This window comes from Equus caballus, chromosome 1 (assembly GCF_041296265.1).
Source record: "Equus caballus isolate H_3958 breed thoroughbred chromosome 1, TB-T2T, whole genome shotgun sequence".
NCBI classification, from domain to species: domain Eukaryota; kingdom Metazoa; phylum Chordata; class Mammalia; order Perissodactyla; family Equidae; genus Equus; species Equus caballus.
Genome location: NC_091684.1, coordinates 171,677,305 through 171,683,304, shown reverse-complemented (window position 1 = coordinate 171,683,304; position 6,000 = coordinate 171,677,305). Strand labels below are relative to the sequence as shown.

The following is a 6,000-nucleotide window of genomic DNA, read 5'->3' as shown; positions in this document are numbered from 1 at the left end:
CAAAAACGTGTACATGAATGTTCATAGCAGCATTATTCATAATAGCCAAAAAAAAGGAAACAACCAAAAAGTCCATCAATTGACAAAAAAACAAAATGTGGTTTATCTGTACAATGGGATATTATTCAGCCTTAAAAAAGAATTCTGAGACATGCTACAACATGAACGACCCTGGAAGACATTATGTTAAAGTAAAATAAGCCAGACACAAAAAGACAAATATTGTATGATTCATTCCACTTATATGAGGTACCTAGAATAAGCAAATTACTTAATTATATAACACATCTCTGTATATTTCGAACCTTGATTTTCCTATTCTACCGACATACTTAAGTACTGAGGGCCATAGAACATGCCCAAGCTAATATTGCACAGTTTCATGTCCTCATGTTGGGCAAGTCCAGCCAGTAGACAGAAAGAATATTCCTGGAAGCAATTCCTACATCAGGAATGGCTAGCAGAGTTTCAACTATATACAGAAGTCACTGCAAATCCCTGACTATATCTCACATAACGCAAACTAAATGTGTCCTCAACTCAATCTCACCTTAGCCAGATTCCCAAAAATGTCTAAAGCCACTCCAACACCACGGAAACAAAGGAAAGCCTGATAGTGGGGTAGCTAGCATGGAAAAAGACTGGTTTTAACCAATTGCTGTTAAAGAAAGCTCACTTTTGAAATGTTCACATAAAGACTATGTGATCACATTATAGGATTCCTCCCAGAATTAGCCCCCATCAGGTCTCCATTGGGTCTCATTGGGTCCCTTAGAAGCTCTTCCTGTCTTCGTGCCATAGTTTTGCCCCACTCTTCTCCCATGAGCCATCTCAGAGCATGGACTGTGGTCCTTCTAATATAAATTAGATTAGACCACCTAATTTAAAACCCTTCAAATGCTTCGCATTACATGTAGAATAAAATTTGAACCTAACCATAATGGTACAAGGCCACATATGATCAGGCCCCTGACTCCCTCTTTGCCGTTATCATCTACCACTCTCCTCACTGCCTTCTGGGAACATCAGCCTTCTTTCACAGATATACCAAACTTGCTTCTGCCTAATGACCACGGTTGCATTTGAAAACTCTTCCTTATCCCATGTCTTAGCACCTGTTTTTTGGTCATTTTTTTTGGCATTCAAGACTCAGTTCATGTGTCACCACTCCAGAGAGCTCCATGACCACTGTGAATCTCTTTCCCATCACCCTGTTTTATTTTCTTAACGTCACTTGTATCTTGAAGTCATTTGTCCAATTGTTTCCTCGTTCTATCTCCCAACACAGTAGAATAAAAATTCCAGATGTGCAGGAAACTTGTCTATATTGTGGAATAAGGTATCTTCAACCACTACACCAGTGCTTATCATATTGTCCTACAAAATAAATATTTGCTGAGTGAATGTACGTTTGAATGAACTCCAGATAAAATAATTTTGGCTACTTCTCTCTTAAAGAGAAGAAAGTAGATCCTTGGTAGACTGATAGGGCATGAGCCTGGGGTTGAATCTTGGGATGACCCTGGCCTCGTTTGTCTCTGACCTCTGCTGCCTGGGTCACTGAGACCTGCTGGAGGCGGCAGTGGGTGGTTCTGCAGAAGAGAATACAATGGATGAATCATCACTTCATAGGGAACCTACAACTAGCTTTCCCTTAGAAGTCACTAATTAGAAACTGTTAAAATTTATTTTTTTATTTGTTGACTTTTCTTAAAACATTCTGTATACTTATCTCTATAAATAATTTTATTTATGGGTTCCTGAAAAGGTGGTAAGAGGGTAGGGATTAAGAATGTGAGATCTGAAGTCAGACTACTTCTCTTCCGACACTGAGTCTGCCATGTAGTGACTTGGCCTTGTAAAGTCATCTAACATTTTACTGTTTAAGCCTCTTTCCCTTGTTGTTAAAACAAAATGAGAACAACACAGTATCTGCATCATAAGGTATTATGGAGATTAAGTGATACTAAAGACGTTTATACAATGCTCATTGCACGTAAGTGTTCCCTAAACATTAGCTACTTTGCTGTCATATTTGTTATTCAGGACCTCCAGCCACCAGAATTTACGAATACAAGCATGGCCAGTATGACAATGCTCTTTTTCACATCCTTAAAAGCTGACCCACGTGTTAATATTACCAAGTAGGGGGCTGGCCCGGTGGCACAGCACTTAAGTTCACAAGTTCTGCTTCAGCTGCCCAGAGTTCGCCGGTTCGGATCCTGGCCCCAGACATGGCACTGCTTGGCAAGCCATGCTGTGGTAGGCATCCCACATATAAAACAGAGGAAGATGGGCATGGATGTTAGTTCAGGGCCAGTCTTCCTCAGCAAAAAGAGGAGGATTGGCAGCAGATGTTAGCTCAGGGCTAATCTTTTTCAAAAAAAAAAAAATATATTAACAAGTTGTACCAGCAGCACATGAACATTTATAAATTTCTCACACTAGTAACATATCGGTCTGCTCACTGAGGCTCTAACTTTGACCCTGAATTGGATACTTCCGCTGTTTACTTAAACATGGATTTGAATCTTGCCACTGTTTTTAGAATCTCCATGTTAGCATTATATATTTATAATCACAGAAAGAATTAAAATATTGACAAAAATGAGTCAGAAAACCTAAGTCTGCACAATGCTGCTATGCAAGTCTCCCCGTGGAAGGGGTGTTGCTGCAGGCTCGGCTGCATTTTGGGTAGAGGCTGCAGATCACCTGGGAGCACTGTGCCTCCACTGCACAGAGGTAGGTGGCTGAGTCTTCCAGTTGGGAGGCCGTGATGTGCAGGGTACTGTACAGTTCCTTAGAATTCATTGTGGAGTTTAATCTTCCATTCTGTTTCATCCCTGAAGTCATGAAAAACAGAAGGTTGAGGCCACCCCCAGGATTCTGTCTGAACCACTGCACATTGTTCACTGTGGTAGAAAAATTGCACCTCAGAGTAGAGCTGGCTCCCTCCTGGAGGCTCCGGGCTGAAGGACTCTGCTCCACATTCACCCCTTCACCCCTGCTTGGAAAGTGAAAAGCAAACACAAATTAAGTCACTGGAGAGTGACTGATGCCATTTCTAAAGCTATACACTATCCCAAGACACACCCATGAGGACATAGAACCATCCAGGAGCTTTGTGTCAGCTCTCCCTTCCTGTCCACCCACCGTCAGCTGCGGAACACTCCCCAGTCCCCCATCTGGGAAGGCCCCAACTCATAGCAAACCTGGACCTACAGAAGCCCCCGCAGAGCTCCCCAGTGTCTCTTCGTGATCCTTTGTTCTGTTGCTGGGTGCCTTCACCCCTGCTCTGGAGGGTGTCAAGTGCTGACTCCAGACAAATTTTGTTCTTACTGTCAGTACGTTCCACTAGAATCACTGAGCACCAATCACACACACACCTGAGCTTTGTCGTTTTGCTTCTAAACAGGAAACTCCACCCATGATGGCCCAGTCTAGGCTGGTGTGTAATGTCTCTCAGGTGTGTGGATGTGGTGGGGACAGGGGAACAGTAAGGCGACATATCCAACATCCCCAGTCTTTTTTTGAGAATTATTTTAGGAAGGGAAGTTTGAAAGTTTAGATGGAAGGTAAGAAAAGTGAGAGGACATCTCAGAGGGAACCAGGGACATCACTTGGGTCAATAAGTCCTGGAAGATCTTGGTTTCAGGGACCCTGCTTTCTAAACAAGAATCAAGACATGCAGTTTGATAGAGAATTTGACAATTTATTTATATGGAATGTCGAACAAAAGAATACTGTTTCATCGTACGTATAATTTTGTTAACCCCCTTTGATAGAAAAGTAAATACAAATAAAAGAAATTAAAATAGTTTTGTAAGTCTAGAAAATATAGATCTATATTTATACATGAAGATAGCATATGTCTACAATTAGATTTTGCTTGGTAGGAAAAGAAATAGGACATGTATGGAATGTCCACCTTGATCTTATTCTCACCTCCTCTCCTCTCCCATCAGACACTTTCCCCTACATCCTGCACATCCACATGTCTGATTCTGCTCTGTGAACAGGAGGGAAGGGCCACATTTTTCAGTTTGAGCAAAACGTTTCTCCCTTTTTCCCCAGTCTTGTCTTACACCTCCCCCTTTTCTCCTCTCTTTACTTATATTCCTTATTTCCCTCATTTATTTGTCTTTTTCCTCGGAAGAGATATTGGAGAAGAAATTTCATCAAGGATATTGAGTAATTCCTAAGTCAGTGGAGTAGAAGTTCATTTTAAGACATTTTAGTTATAAAAATTAGGAAAAAAGGAAATAGACCATACAGATGTTTTCTACTGGAGCCTCCAGCCCCACTAGGCTCTAACAGATGTCTACTCTCAACTCCACTCCAGTAATCACCTCTGCCATGTTATCACAGCCCAGGCCCTCCTCAGCCTGATCCAGGGATGGGTTTACAGGGATCTCAGCTCCATTTTTTTGAGCTTATGATAAAATGGAAGAGCTGAGTAAATGACAGAAATAGTCAGTAAATATCCTCCCTGTATGCCTAGTGATTTTATTTTATCACATTTTCCTCTGTCCCTTCCTCTAGGTGTTGTTAATCCTCATCTCCCCATTCAGTTTGTCAAATATTCATACACAGATGGGACCTTAAGAAAAGTTCCTCAGCTAGAGTGAAGCCTAGGGTGCCACTAATGAATTAAAACCACCAGGGTAGACTGTCACAGTACTCTCCTGTCTGGTCACAGGTCACATGGCAATCGCCACACAAAACAGTCCCTGCCACTGTCCCATTTGAAACGTTTCTCTAAGCAAGGTCTAGTCTCCAGTCTATTGGGGACACTGTGTTTTTCTCACGAAGTGTCCTTTCCTCATGAATCCTGACTCTTTGAAAATTAAGTAAAGACCATGTTAGCACAAGAGCTACGCAGTTTAGTCCCCTCTGCTCTGCTTGTCTTTATAGAACATGAGATCTTACTGAAAATGTCCCAGCTTGACCCCTTGTGTCACTGAAAGCCTCACATTCACCAGAAGTTTGTGTTCAGCTCCCCCTGCAGTCCCAGGCACTGTGTCACTCACAGCACAGAAGTACTCAGCCGAGTCGCTCCAATGGGCTGAGGGTTTCTTCAGGTGAAAGGAGGTTTCATTCTTCCTAAATTCAGCCTTGAAACCTTTGATGCCTGGAACAAGGCTGTTTCCAGACGTGTATTTGAGGAGAAGCTGGAGTCCTTGGTTGGGATATCGCACATACCAGAACAGATACAGTGAAACAGAAGATGAATAGTTGCACCTCAGCTCCAGAGGGGCTCCTTCAGAGACAGTGACGTGGACGTCAGGCTGGGTCACTGACTGGGCTCCGGTTCCTCCTGAAACATCAATGCTATGTCAATGAGACCCGGACAGAACTACCTATTAAGAGAAGATGTCTCTATTCGGAGTTGAGGTGCAATACCGTACTTTCAGGGAACAGGAGGATGAAATGGAATTTTACTTACTCAGGGCAAAAAGTATCAGAAGCATCGGCGCAGGAACCACGTTCATGGCTGAGGATTGAAGACGTCGTGGGACCCTTTTTAAAGATCTTCTCTGAGCAGGAAGGAATATGGCTAAGGAAACAGCACCCTTGGAACAAGGAAGAACGGGTATGGTTGGTGCTCTAGAATCCTGCCTAAGCACATTCCAGAGACGTTTGGAAGAGTCTCTTCCTTGAAAAATCTGGAAGCTTTCTGACTTCTAAATTCTCCTCATGTGTCACTGTCTGTAGTGAGCTCCAGATGGACACCTTAGCCTGCTCTGTGAAGGAGGAGCTGAAGGAATAATGCGGTTCTTTAGCTATAATTCTAGTTTGCGCAAGATCGCCCTCTGGAGGCCAAACAGAAGTAGCTCTTCTCATAAGCCTTGTGGTACCCCTTGCTGTTTCCGGCATCTTTAGAGAGGCACTTAGAAAGGAACAGACTGGGCAATTATCTCACATCAGCTAACTCAGGAATATTCCTCCCTTTTCATTGAAACCATGTACAGTCATAATCCCTACAGATGCACAATTTTT

At 42.7% G+C, this 6,000-nt stretch overlaps 1 long non-coding RNA gene across 1 annotated transcript; it reads right to left on the bottom strand.

Annotated features, from left to right (window-relative positions):
- Positions 1 to 4,132: 4,132 nt before the first annotated feature.
- LOC100629138 (uncharacterized) lies at positions 4,133 to 5,632 on the bottom strand. The gene is made up of 2 exons (XR_011425927.1): positions 5,447 to 5,632; positions 4,133 to 5,317 (listed from the first exon to the last, which is right to left on the bottom strand). It is a non-coding gene; the product is annotated as an uncharacterized lncRNA (long non-coding RNA).
- Between the last annotated feature and the right edge of the window lie 368 nt (positions 5,633 to 6,000).